This window comes from Cotesia glomerata, linkage group LG8 (genome assembly GCF_020080835.1).
Source record: "Cotesia glomerata isolate CgM1 linkage group LG8, MPM_Cglom_v2.3, whole genome shotgun sequence".
Classification (NCBI taxonomy): domain Eukaryota; kingdom Metazoa; phylum Arthropoda; class Insecta; order Hymenoptera; family Braconidae; genus Cotesia; species Cotesia glomerata.
The window spans coordinates 11835682-11850415 of record NC_058165.1 but is presented as its reverse complement, the minus strand read 5'-3'; the positions used below and the strand labels follow the sequence as shown (position 1 = coordinate 11850415).

The window sequence follows — 14734 nt, the reverse complement described above, 5'->3', positions numbered from 1 at the left end:
GGCGATTTAGGTGGTGTAGTTTTGTTTAGTGGAATTATAAAGACCATTTTCCACATATCGGGAAAGATACCTGTAACTAAGGATCTATTAAATAAAGACGTGAGAAATAAGGTTATTTGCGGTAAATGATCTTTCAACCACCCTAAACTCAATCCATCAGGACTCCTACCTTTTGATTTTTGCAATGTTAGCTGTAAAGCTTTTGTAACATCAACAATGTCAATCTGACTCCAGTTAAATATGCAGTTTACTTTGCTAGAATAATGCTGTGCCAGTGAATTTAGGAATAGTGAATCACAGGGGGCATGTTTTCTTACTATATCAGCATAGAACTCGTTTAGAACAGGTGGATCAAAATAATGTAGCGGTGAGGATGGGTTCGATTTTAATAACCCTAAACGTTTTAATTTACTCCAGATAGATTGACCACATGGTAGATTAGTAAGTTCATATTTTAAATAATTTTCTCGAGCTGTATTTAATTTGATTTTTAGCTGCTTTCTCTTTAACTTATATAGCTTTAATAAATTTTGATCACCAGTCCTTTTTGCCCGTTTATATAATGCATCGCGCTCTCTACAATTATTTTTCAGTTCAGTTGTAACCCAAGTATTTGAGCTTCTCATTATTTTTCTTGTAACTAGGGGTGCATAAATATCAAGCGTTTCAATAACATGTTTTAGAAAATAGTCAAGTAGCTCATTTGGGTCAGAATTTCTAACAGCATCGTCACTAATAGACAATACATTCATTAAAGTAGTTGAGAGTGCAGTATGGTCACAGTTTTTGAAGTTGCGATAAGTTATAGTTTTTTCTGCGGGTCGCGGAGAGGTTAAGAGATATTCACAGTATAGGTAATCATGATCTGCAATGAATGGGGCATCCGATTTAAAGAATTTACCTAGCTTGGATTTATTATCGAGTAATATTACATCTAACCAGGAGTCGCAATAATTCGTATGATGGGTGGTTTCAAAAGGTACACAGAAAAGAGCTGATTCATTAATAAATGTTTTTAAGTGATTTGAACTCCAATTTGAATCTAATAAATTACAATTTAAGTCACCTGCAATTACTGAGTTTTTGAAATTAGGAGATAGTTTAGAGTAGATATTGATAAAATTAAAAAGAGTAAGACCATTTGGTCTTCGATATACACAAGAGAGTAGAAGATGTGAGCCAGTTTGTAAGATAACGTCTAGTATTATAAATTCTGGTGTATTAGTATCGTCTGAGGCGGATATGTGCAGGACTTTCGCTTTAAGTGATTTGTGTATAAGACATGCTACTCCACCTCCCTGCATAAAACGGCCAGAATCTTTGTGTATTAAGTTACGATCTCTCTTGAAAACTTCATATCCATCGATTCCAAAAATGCTGTTATCAATATTTGGTTTTAGCCATGTTTCAACTAATACAATAATATGTGGCTTAACATCTGAGACTAGATCTAATAATTGCGATACATAATCTACCAAACTATTTATATTTAAACTTAAAATTGACAATATATTAGTATTAATTATCTTAGTTAAATCTACTGTACGTTAAATTAATCTATCTAAATCAAAATCAGTGTTTACAATAATTTTTTCAGAGCTTTCATCCTTTCTTACATAAATAATACCATGACGTGTCCATACAAACTTATAATTCAATTCTTTAATTCTAGTTTTCGTTTTTAGTAAAAGTTTATAAGTATCTCGGTTTAGAAACTCATTTATATAAATAAAACCTTTCATTGAACTGCTGACATGGGTTTCAAATACATCTTCAATCCGTAGATTCTTTGTTTTTCTTTTTTCACTCAAAATATGATCACATACTTGGGGTGATTTTAATTTAAGAATATACGAGTGGGTATAAGTAGCTTTTTGTTTATTTCCACTGTTGTTTTGTTGTCGTTTTTTCTCTAATTTACGCACTGTTAAGATATCACTCTTTAGATTTGACACTTTAAGGCTATCAAACACACACATCGTAACTTCATCTGGTGATAATTTGGTGGCAATAACTTCTGGAATGTAAGTTATACGTACTATTTTATCAGTTACGCTGCCTGAAACTAAACGTTAAACTTTAAACGCGTTTTTTTCGAAACTACTTTTTTCGATACGATGATGCAGATATCTTAGGTTCTAATCAGCCGATTTACTTGAAATTCAGCATGAATATTCTTCAATTATCTCGCTTTCGCACTAACCAATAAAAATTGAAAATTTCAAATTTGTAATATTTTTAAAAAATTGGAGGATGTTAAAAAATGAGTAAGAAAATCGATTTCTATTTTTAAACAGCCGTCATTTTGTAAAAAAAAATTTTTTTTCAAGTTTTGTTAGTTTGTGCGACAATGATATTTGTACTGATCAATAATTTGGCATTATTTTTTTTTGCAGATGGATACAAAGGGAGAAATCCTTTTCACGAGGACACGGCCTTTTTTTTCTTTACTTCAAGGACTTATATCTTTTTGAAAATTTATTTTTTTTTTTTGAAATATATTTTTTTGTATTCTTGAAATTTACATTCTACAAATACAAATAATGCTGTGAAGCGGGAAAGAATAGGAGTTACGGTAATTATTACGTGAAGCGTTCCACATTCACGTAACAGGATATTGGTAGGAAAGTTGAGAAAGGAATGTGGAGAGGATCATCTTAATGTGAGCTTATAGAATATGCGAGAAAAAAAATTATTAGATAGCTCGGACTGGGATTCGAACCCAGAACCTTCCGAAGACATTTCGGCTACTCTACCATTTGAGCTATCCGGTCTATACTAAATTTCCTTTCACTTATTCTCTTCAGATCAAGAAGAAAAATTTTTTCAGTTAATAAATTTAATTTTTTAATTATTGATATAAATTTTAATTAAATAATTGATAGAAAAATCAATTTTTAATCAATATAATTTTCGTGTCATTTTGAGTTCTCTGAGCTCAAAAATCTGATAGAAGTTTAATAAAACATTATTTTTTGAATTTTTAAACTGCAATAACTTTTGAATGAATAAAACGATTTCTGCATGGTTGGCGGCATTCGACGCAGTTTTTGAAGCCTCACGAAGAATTTTTCAGTTTAAATTGATCGAACTAGGAATTTCGAAGTAATTCCGAAAAAATACTTTTTTTGGTTTTCTTTCGACAACGATAACTAACTAACGAATCAACTGATTTTGACCGTGCTGGCTGCGATCAACGTGGTTTATTGATGTTAAGAGCTGATTAGTTCTAAGAATCGATCGGTAAATCCGTTTAAAAGTTATTCCAAAAGAACCACATTTGAAAAAAAATTTTTTATAATTTTTTTGAGATTTCTCAATTTTTTAATTTCGATAGACACAAAAAAATTAATACCATAAACTCAGTAAAAGGCCGAAAAAAGTAAGATAAGTTGAAAAACTCAATAATAAACATTTTCTGAAGGTGGCCCATTTTGCCCCACATTTTTATCTTTTTATTTTCAATAAACCGAACAAATTGATGTCAAATACTTGGTAAAGGACTAGAAAAAAAACGTAAAATCAGAGAAAAACATTAAGGATTTCAACATTTTTGTCTTAATGGTCCGTTTCCCCCCCCCTCCTTCTCTTACTTAATGATTAATTAACTTTAGATTTTCCATTGAATGGCCAAGGCTAAGTTATACAGTCTTGACCCAAGCCTAGCACACCATCAAATAGCCAGAGCTAGATAAGCCAGTCTTAGTTGGTCTGGTTCACCAAAGGAACGGCCGAGACTGAGTTATCCAGTCTTAGCGCAAGCTTGGCCCCGTCATTTTACTCTGGGAACTCCTAAACAAAAAAAAAGGTTCACTTGAGCCAAGAAAATATTTTTCTTCCTAACTATTTTCTTAAGCGGAAAAATAAATTTATTTTGACACAAGAAATTTCACGTATTCCAACAAAATTAATTCTCTTGCTTTAAAAAATACGTATCTTGATCCAAGAAAATTTATTTAAGTCAAGAAAATCTTGTTGTTTTGAGAAAATTCAGGCTCTTGCTCCAAAAAATTTTGTTCTTGATAGAAGTAAATTTTCTTATCTTGAGAAAATTTCTCTCTTGCTCCAAAAAATTAAATATAAAGATAGAAATAAATTTTTATTAATATTTTAATTGATTAACATGTCAAATGTGAAGATCGAATAATATTTTATCATTTTTTTTCATTCAATATGTATAATTGCACGCTAAAATAATATAAAATGAGTATCAAATATTCTCGAGAAAAATTTTCTCAAGGTGAGAAAATTTTTTTCTCAGCTGAAGTAGGTGGCGCTTCTTCCCTAAAGTATCTAAAAATCTTGATCAAATATAAAATTTTATTGTATTAAGTATTTATGATAATTTGAATTAAGAAAAAATGACTTCCACCAAGAATAGAATTCAAAGAAAAATTTTTACTTCGGCCTTCCTTCAGGCACCTGAAAATTTTCTTGAGCCAAGAATTTTGTTCTCCAGTCAAGAAATTTTTCTTTTTTTGTATATGGGTTAATTCATATTATTTTACTTTTTTATTTTTAATTTTTAATTTTTAATATTTTATATTTTATATCATGAATGATTTAATTATAGTTAATAAAAATTTATAAAGAGGCTAATGTTGACGGACTTGAGGGTTCAAAATCGGACCTCTCGGTAAATGTTCGGATCTGTGGGTTCAAAATCGGAGTTATGGGACTACAGGGCTCTCAGTCGGATCTATTTTGGACTAAAAGGTTCTATATGGGCTCTAAATTTCAACTTGGGCGAACCTAAAAATGTGCTAGAAGTTAAATAAAACACTATTTTTCGAATATTTAAACCGCAATAACTTTTGAATGAATGAACCAATTTTTACGTCTTTGGTGGCATTCAACGCAGTATTTAAAGTCTCATGAAAAAGTTTCAAGTTTAAATTGATCAAACAAGGGATTTCAAGGTAATTCCAGAAAAACGATTTTTTTTATTTTTTCCGTTAATGATAACTCACGAAAGAATTAACCGATTTTGACCTGGCTGAAAGTAATCGACGTGTTTTTTTTATGTTAAGAGCTGGTATACTGGTTTAGTTTTTAAAATCGATCGGTTGAGCCGTTTGAAAGTGATCCAAAAAAAACCACATTTGAAAAAATTTTTTTTGCAGTTTTTTTGAGATTTCTCAAAATTAATCGGTTCAAACCGGTCCAAATTATAATCAAAACCTAAGTGTAGTCAAGCTCTTTCGAATTGTGCCAACCGCGATGAAATCGGTCACGCCGTTCAAAAGTTATGAGAGGTTTACATACGGACGTACACACACACACACACACACACACACACACACACACACACACACACACACACACACACACACACACACACACACACACACACACATACACACACACAAAAGACCAAGACTACCGGTGTAGTCAATGCTCTTGGAAGATTCAAGAAACTGGACGAGGAATGGTAGTCATCACGACGAATCATTCAAGTGAAGTTGAGACTTAGGAAGCAATGGACACTGGAGCCAATGGGACGGTGAATCTGCTGCTGAGGACAAGGGTGAAACTGACACAAGGCCTGGAAAGAGAAAGGACCGAAATTCGTCAGAGCCAACCGACAAAGTCACAAAGAAGAAGGACTTGAAAAAAAGCCCTCTCCTACGACTGGCAGGGCAGGGTGACGAACCTAAGAAGGCGTCTGATTGGGAAAAAGTACAGTCTAAGAAGGAGAAGAGGAAGCTTGCTAGAGAGCAAGTCTCAAAGCAGCCACCGAAGGAGCCCAGGCCAGAATCTAAGCGAAAAAAACCACGCAAATGGATCAGACCCGACGCACTCATCATCCGCCCGGCCGAGAAAACAAAGTATGCCGAGATTCTGCGTCGCATAAAACAGGACGTCCCAGATGAGCAGGTTCGTTCAACTGTGGATAAGATCAACAAGACCAGAAGTGGCGACTTGTTGATTACGATTTCGAGGCAGAGCACTGACAAAGGCCAAGCCCTCCAAAAGACGATCGCAGACATCCTTAAGAAGGAGGCCAAAGTGATCTGCAAAAGGCCACAGGAGACCATCCGAGATGTCGATGACAACACGACGAAAGAGCATAGTCAGACCACTCTAAAGAGAGAAGCTGGAGAAAGTTGTGAAATCCCACTAGAGGCAATCAAGATCCGTAAAGACTTTAGGGTACGCAGACAGCCACAGTGTCACTATCAGCAGCTGCAGCAAAAAAGGTACTGGAAGGAAACTGCAAAATAAGGATTGGCTGGGTCAATTGACGAATGATAGCAACGAAGAGACCCATACAATGCTTCAACTGCTGGCACTTTGGACACTTCGGATCTCAGTGCAAAAGCGAAGTCGACCGGTCTAAGCACTGCAAAAGGTGCGGAAAAGAAGGACACAAAATTGCTGATTGTAAAAATCCAGCTAAATATGCACTGTAGGTTAAACGGCACGGCGTAGAAAAGGCGGCTCACCATGCAGGCACGAACAAATGCCCCGTCTTCCAAGAAGCGCACCAGAAGATGACAAAGCCAAGAACATGAAGATATTGCAGCTCAACCTCAATCATTGTGAGGCTGCGCATGACCTGCTCATGCAAACTGTGCGCAAATTAGAGGAAGACGTAGCACTTATAAGTGAGCCTTATAGACACCTGAGTAACCAACCCTGGGAATCCGACAGCACTAACAAAGCCGTTATCTAGTCCTGCGGTAAATGTCCTTTCCAGAGAACAGTCAACAATAAAAAAGCCGGCTTCGTAGCAGCATGGGTAGATGGCCTCCACTTCTACAGTTGCTATGCATCTCCTAGTCTCTCGAATGAACAGTTTGAAGACTTCCTTGATCGGCTAACTGAGGACGCAAGAAAACACTTTCCCATGGCAATATCTGGTGACTTCAATTCCTGGGCAGCAGACTGGGGCAGAAAGTTCACTTATACACGTGGAAAAGCACTTCTCGAGGCATTGGCCACACTAGACGTAATCCTTCTTAACACCGGTGACACGCTAACGTATACGAACGGAGAGGCAAACTCAATTGTCGACCTTACATTTGTCAGCAGTTGCTTAGCTCGAAGAGATTTTTCTTCGAAAGTATTGAACATCTACACAGCCAGTGACCATAATGCGATACTATGGAAAATATCAACTGGCCAGAATCTAACAAGAGTCAGCAGGAACGCCAGCGCGATTGGGTGGAAAAGTTAATCTCTCGACCTCACTTCTTTAGTAGTAGCCCTAAAGTGCGATCCGATCATCGTAGAAACTGCTGAAGAGAAGACCAAGGACCTAATGAGAAGAGTCGCCCTGGCTTGCGACGCCAATATGTCTCGGAAACGTGGCATGAATACAAGACCTTCGGTGCACTGGTGGAACGATCACATTAGCATTCTACGTTCAAAGTGTCTCAAAAAAAAGAGAAAGTCTTAGCGTGGCTACAGACGACCTAACTCCGCAGAGCTGTTGGCAGAGTATAAAAAGGCCCGTCGAGAACTAAACAGAGCCATTATAGAAAGCAAAAGACGTTGCTGGAAGGAACTGGTCAAGAAGTAGAGAAAGATCCATGCAGACCGAATAAGGTGGTTATGACCAACCTGAAATGCCAGCCAATGCCATCACCTACGTGTCCACAGCTCCTAGAGAAGATTGTTACTGCGCTGTTTCCCCAACAGCCGGTATTCACCTACAAGTTGGAGCAGCTCAACCCTGAAGACATCCCAATTATCCCGTTGGACGAGTTATGGAGGCAGGCAATCGAGTAGGGAATAATAAGGCGCCGGGATTGGACGGAATCCCTAATATTGCCTTGAAATCAATCTTTAGGGCAGCACCGGCATTATTTCTAGACGTTGACGATACATGCCTGAAGGAAGGGACTTTTCCCCAGAAGTGGCAACAGCAACGGCTAATGCCACTTCCGAATGGGAAAAAGCCGTCGGAAGAACCGTCATCCTACCGACCACTCTGCATGTTAGACACAGCCGGCAAGATATTCGAGCGCATAATTCATCAGAGAATAGAGGCTGTAGTCGATCCACTCCTGGCAGAGAACCAGTTTGGTTTCCGAAAAAGACGGTCAACTCTGGATGCGATCAAATTGGTTGTTGGTACAGCCAAGGATGCAATCGCCGGAACGAGATGTAAGAGTGGAAAGAAGAAATACTGCTTGGTGGCTACTTTGGACATCAAGAATGCCTTCAAGTCCGCTAACAGGGACTGCGTTATGCGGGCTCTAGAAGAAAAAAACGTACCAGGATACCTTCGCAGAATGGTAGCGAGCTACTTCACGAATAGGGTTCTGAAATATGACACGAAGAACGGTATGGAAGAGTACGAAATCACCGGAGGAGTGCCACAGAATCAGTTTTAGGTCCTCTGCTATAAAACATCATGTATGATGGCCTCCTGAGAATAGCATTACCTACGGGAGTCAAACTTGTAGCATATGCAGAGAACGTAGCTGTCGTGATCGTCGCAATGCACCTCGAAGAGATAAAAATGGCATTTGATATTACATTCAGACGAGTCAATTTGTGGATGGACATGGTGAACTTGCAACTAGCCAAGCATAAAACTGAGGCAGTGCTCATCACCAGTAGAAAAACGGTAGAAACTATCACGTTGAGAGTCGGAGAACAAGAAATCCCATCACAACCATTTATCTGTTATCTGGGAGTGATGCTGGATGCCCGACTGAACTTCAAGTAGCAGGTGGAACACGTCAGTGCTAAAGCGTCAGTAGTGAGGGATAGTCTTGCACGGCTGATGCCTAACATCGTAGGCCCAATGCAGAGCAGGAGGCTACTATTGTCATCAGTAGTCACATCAGTGCTCACTTACGGAATATCCATTTTGGCTGATGCACTGGAAACCCAAGAATCATGGAGAAAAGCTGGACCAATATATCGACTGAGTGCCCTACGAGTAGCTAGTGCCTTCCACACTATATCAGAAGAAGCAGTGTGCGTCATTGCCGGAACCCTACCTCTTAGAGTTCTAGCAGAGGAAAGACGGGCCCTTTACCAACGAAAAAGGTCAACTGCACTGAGCCCTGAAGAACTTAGAATTGAAGAACGGCAGAACAGCATAGGCCGATGGCAACTACAATGGGATGCTGCAGAGAAGGGTAGGTGGACGCACCGCATCATACCTCGGATCGACATTTGGCTTAAGCGAAATCACGGCGAGGTCAATTACTATCTTACGCAGATGTTGTCGGGACACGGGTGTTTTCGAGAGTATCTACACCGCTTTAAGCACGATGACTCTTCGGAGTGCCCGTCCTGCCCAGGAGTTGCTGAAGATGTGGAGCACGTCTTCTTTATATGTCCACGTTTCGATCCACAGCGTGAAGAGTTAGAGGGGATCCTGATCCAGAGAATGCAACCAGATTTACTAGTTAAAGCGATGTTTTCATCAGAAGCTGCCTGGATCGCTATCAACACGTTTGTAACGGAAGTCCTCAAAAACTTGCGTTCCACCGAAAGAAGAAGAGCAAAATATCAGAAAATATCAGAAAATAAAAGGAAGGTAGTTAACACCTTAGCCACCAGAAGGAAGAGCAGTAGCTAGATCCTCCCTTCACGAAGTAATGCCTGACGGCAGTTCCCATGAGGGAGTAGAGAAAAGAAGAAAAGGGGTTGAGGGTTTAGTGAGTAGAAGCGTGAGCATCGAGTTTTAGTATGACGCTGCGTCGAGTCTTCACATATCCGAGCAAAACAGCTATGTCTGGAATCCGCAAAAAGGATTCTCCCCACTAAAAAAAAAAAACACACACACACACACGCACACGCACACACACACACACACACACACACACACACACACACACACACACACACACATACAGATGTACTCGGGGCAGAAGAGATACTGCTACCGGGCGCGTCTCCCCGAGCGGATGGGAGAACGCTCGCTGTCCTTGGATGACACTTAATCTCGTAGTTGATGAGGTACAGCGGGTAGGAGCCAAGCAAAATAACCAAACAAAATACGCTCCCGTGGACAAAACTCCCCTTTAATGGGTTGGTCGCACTAACTGACCTAACAAGACGATCGTTCCCTGCTGTGACCCACTGGGAGTGACCGGAACCTCGTGTCGTAGTTTCCGACGATGCAGGCCACGGCTGATGTGAGCTTGCTCTGCCGAGGTGTAAGTTGCAGCAGTGGAACAGGAGCCAGCCACTTCGGGCCTTGATCAGGAAGTACGCAGTGAGTGTTAGAGATCGGAATCTTCACCGCTCCGAGCGAGTCTAGTCCGTCCGTGTATTCCGGGGCTGGCTAAGTGTCGGCTAGGCCTCAGGGAACTGGGGTAGGAGTACTATCTCCGAGGGTACACCCGTTCCTAGTTATGACAACCCGCTCCACTCCGTACGATGCGCTGGTGAATTTAAAAGTATGAGTAAAATTCAGGAAAACAACAATAGTGAAAACGGGCCTCATGCCCAACAAGCAGCGATTGGAGCAAGCGCTGAAATGAAGCGGTCGCAAGCGTTTGAACGCCTTGAAAAGCTGACCAGTGAGCTAAATGACTTCATCCAATCTAAGGTCAATATCGACAAGGAGATTAAGACCAAGACGACCAGCGTAGCCAATGCCCTCCAGAGATTCAAGAAACTTGATGAAGAATGGTGTTTAACAGTACGACGCACTTCTCGCACTACACCGGAGAGAAGCATTCAAGCAACTATCGTGAATGAAGAAGCAATGGACACTGGAGCCGAAGGTGACGGTGAATCAGTCGCGGAAGACAGAATCAGAACTAGCAGCAAGTCAACTAAGAGAAAAGATCGATCTTCTCCCGACCCAACGATCTGCCAAGTTGTGAAGAAAAAGGACCTGAAACCAAGCCCTCCGAAAAACACGGCAGTGCAGAACGCTGGGAAAAAAGAGGTGACTGAGTGGCAGAAGGTCCAATCCAAGAAGGAGAAGAAGGAGCAAGCGAGAGAGCGGTTACCAAAACAACCAGTGAACAAATCTCGGCCGGAGCCTAAGCGGGAAAAACCGCGAAAATTCACCAAACCAGATGCCTTAATTATTCGACCCGTTGAGAAGGCAAAATATGCCGAGATACTGCGTCGGATTAAAAAAGATGTCCCACCAGATCAGACCCGTGACGTCGTTGACAAGGTTCAAAAGACGAATGATGGGAATATGCTCATTACGCTTTCCAGAAAGACCGCAGACAAAGGACAAGCTTTGCTGAAGACCATCAAGAGCATCCTTAAAGAAGAAGCGCAAGTCATCTGTAAAGGCCCAGAGGAACAGCTTGAAATCCGGGACATTGACGACGAAACAACTAAAGAAGATGTCCGGAAGGCCTTACAAGAGGCAGCTGGAAATGACTATGAAATACCTGAAGATGTCATTAAAATTCGTCCGGCCTACAGAGGTACTCAAACTGCTTCGGTACGATTGCCAGCAGCAAGAGTGCAGAAGATACTTGGAAAGACAGGCAAAATAAGGATTGGCTGGGTAAATTGCCGTGTCAGAGCAATTAAGACACCATTACGATGCTATAAGTGCTGGCACTTTAGGCACACTACTGCCCAATGTAAAAGCGAAGTCGACCGATCTGGGCTTTGCATCAAATGTGGGCAAACAGGTCATCAAGCTGCTCAATGCCAAAATAAAGTGAAATGTGCGTTATGTGCGGAAAAACCTGGCTCTCAGGACACTGCTCACCGGTCTGGTTCTGGCCGATGTCCAGTCTTCCAAGAAGCACTCCAGAAGCTGACAAATAAACGAACATGAGGATACTGCAGCTTAACATCAATCACTGCGAAGCTGCGCATGACCTGCTTATGCAGACAGTACGGGAATTAAAGCTCGACGTTGTGCTTTTATCGGAGCCATATAAACATTTAGCTGGACAACCTTGGGAGACGGATATCACCACGAAAGCTGTGATCTGGGCTTGTGGTAAGCTCCCTTTCCAGAGTGTAGCTACCAATGGCAGCGCTGGCTTTGTAGCAGCATCAGTAGATGGCATCCGTTTTTACAGCTGCTACGCACCACCTAGCCTCTCAATTGCTGAGTTTACTGACTTCTTGGATCGACTGACCGAGGACGCGAAGCAACATCATCCAGTGGCGTTAGCCGGGGACTTTAACGCCTGGGCAGTGGACTGGCGCAGTAAGCAGACTAATGTACGAGGAAAAGAGCTGCTAGAAGCTCTTTCTACACTAGATGTAGTCTTGCTCAACAGTGGTGACATGCCGACCTACACCAAAGGTGACGCAAGCTCGATTGTAGACGTCACTTTTGTCAGTACCAGCCTTGCTAAAGGTAACACTAACTGGAAGGTACTGGACATCTACACTGCCAGTGACCATCATGCGATACTCTGGGAAACGTCAAACGACCAGAACCTCCGGGGGCCTATCAAGCAATTTAACACCGTCGGTTGGAAGGTGAAATCTCTTGACCCAGAAGTATTGCTAATAGCCCTCGATAGTGATCCGATAGAGACTGGATGTGCAGAAGAACATACTAAGGCTCTGATGATGCGAGTAACACAAGCTTGTGATGCCAGTATGCCTCGCAAACGTGTTATGAATTCAAGACCTGCGGTACACTGGTGGAATGATCATATCAGCAACCTCCGTAAAGAGTGTCATCGAAAGAGAAGAATATCACAGCGTGGCTATCAACGACCTTACTCTGCAGTGCTGATCGCAGAGTACAAAAAAGCTCGTCGTGAACTTAATAAGGCCATAAAAGAGAGCAAAAGAAGATGCTGGAAAGAGCTCATATACGAGGTCGACAAAGACGTGTGGGGTCGGCCGTATAAGGTGGTCATGACGCACCTGAAGAAACAACAAATGCCGTCAACTACGTGTCCCCAACTCCTTCAGAAAATCGTCACTGCGCTGTTTCCACAGCAACACAGTCTCAATTATCAGTCAACGCAAGATGAACTGGACGACATTCCACCTGTCACTGAAGAAGAATTGTTGGAGGCCTGTAATCGGGTAGGAAATAATAAAGCGCCGGGATTGGACGGAATCCCTAATATAGCCTTGAAAACCATCATAAAGGCAGCACCAACATTATTTCTAGACGCTTACAACGCATGCCTCAAGGAGGGGACTTTTCCTCGTAAGTGGAAACAGCAACGGTTAGTACTTTTACCTAAAGGAAAGAAACCGCCAGAAGAACCGTCATCTTACCGACCACTCTGCATGCTATATACGGCGATTAAGATATTTGAGCGTATCATCCATCAGCGAATAGATGCAGTAGTCGACCCACTCTTGGCAGACAACCAGTATGGATTCCGGAAAGGACGATCAACCCTGGACGCGATCAACCTGGTTGTTAATACGGCCAAAGAGGCAATCGCAGGAACTAGATGGAAGGGTGGAACGAAGAAGTACTGCCTGGTGGCTGCCTTGGACATCAAAAATGCTTTCAATTCCGCTAATTGGGACTGCATCATGCAAGCTCTCGACGAGAAGAACGTGCCAACATATCTTCGCAGACTAGTGACTAGCTATTTGACAGATAGAGTGCTGAAATACGATACAAAGAATGGTCCGAAAGAGTATGATATAACCGGTGGTGTGCCACAGGGCTCTGTTCTTGGTCCACTTCTGTGGAATATCATGTATGACGGGCTCCTGAGACTGAAGCTTCCAAGATGTGTCAAACTAGTAGCGTATGCGGATGATATTGCCGCAGTGATCGTCGCCAAACACCTCGACGAGATTCAACATCTGTTTGACATCACTTTTGAGAAGATCAACCAGTGGATAGATACAGTGAACCTACAACTGGCCAAGCAGAAGACCGAAGCAGTGCTTATTACCAGCCGAAAAGAAGTTGAAACAATTAAGATAAATGTCGGTGACCGAGAAATCACATCACAACCTCATATACGATATCTGGGAGTGATGCTTGATGCCCGACTCAACTTCAAGCAGCAAGTGGAACACGTCTGTACGAAAGCGTCAGTAGTGAGAGCTAGTCTCGCACGATTGATGCCGAACGTCGGAGGCCCAAAGCAGAGCAGGAGGCTACTATTGTCATCAGTAGTCACATCGGTGCTCACCTACGGAATATCAATTTGGGCTGACGCACTAGAGGTGCAAGATTCATGGAGAAAAGCTGGACCAATATATCGTATGAGTGCCCTACGAGTTGCAAGCGCCTTTCGAACAATATCAGAGGAAGCAGTGTGTGTAATTTCCGGAACTTTGCCGCTCAGAGTCCTAGTTGAGGAACGACGGAACCTTTACCAACGAAAGAGGACAACCACACAAAGTGCCGAGGAACTCAGAGCTGAAGAACGGCAGAATAGCATCGCATGATGGCAATCGCAGTGGGACGCCGCGACAACAGGGAGATGGACACACCGTCTCATACCGAAGATCGACGTTTGGCTAAACCGAAGTCATGGCGAGGTCAATTACTATCTGACGCATTTGTTGTCAGGACATGGATGTTTTCGGACGTATCTTTACCGCTTTAAGCATGATGATTCATCGGAGTGCCCGTCCTGCCCAGGAATCAATGAAGACGCGGAGCACGTTTTCTTTGAGTGCCCACGATTTTACCCACAGCGAGATGAGCTGGAGATGATCCTAAAGAAGAAAATCCAACCAGAGACAATAGTAGAAGCAATGTTGTCATCAAGAGCCTCCTGGAACGCCATCAGCACATTTGCAACAGAAGTCCTTATAGACTTGCGTTCCATCGAAAGAAGAAGAGCAAATGACAACAACTAGAAGAAAGGTAAAATAACACCTTAGCTACAAGAAG

General features: G+C 41.7%; 1 protein-coding gene across 1 annotated transcript in view; it reads right to left on the bottom strand.

Annotated features, from left to right (window-relative positions):
• Window positions 1–14734, bottom strand: part of LOC123270797 (endochitinase) — a 166135-nt gene that overhangs the window by 146545 nt on the left and 4856 nt on the right. The window lies entirely within an intron of this gene.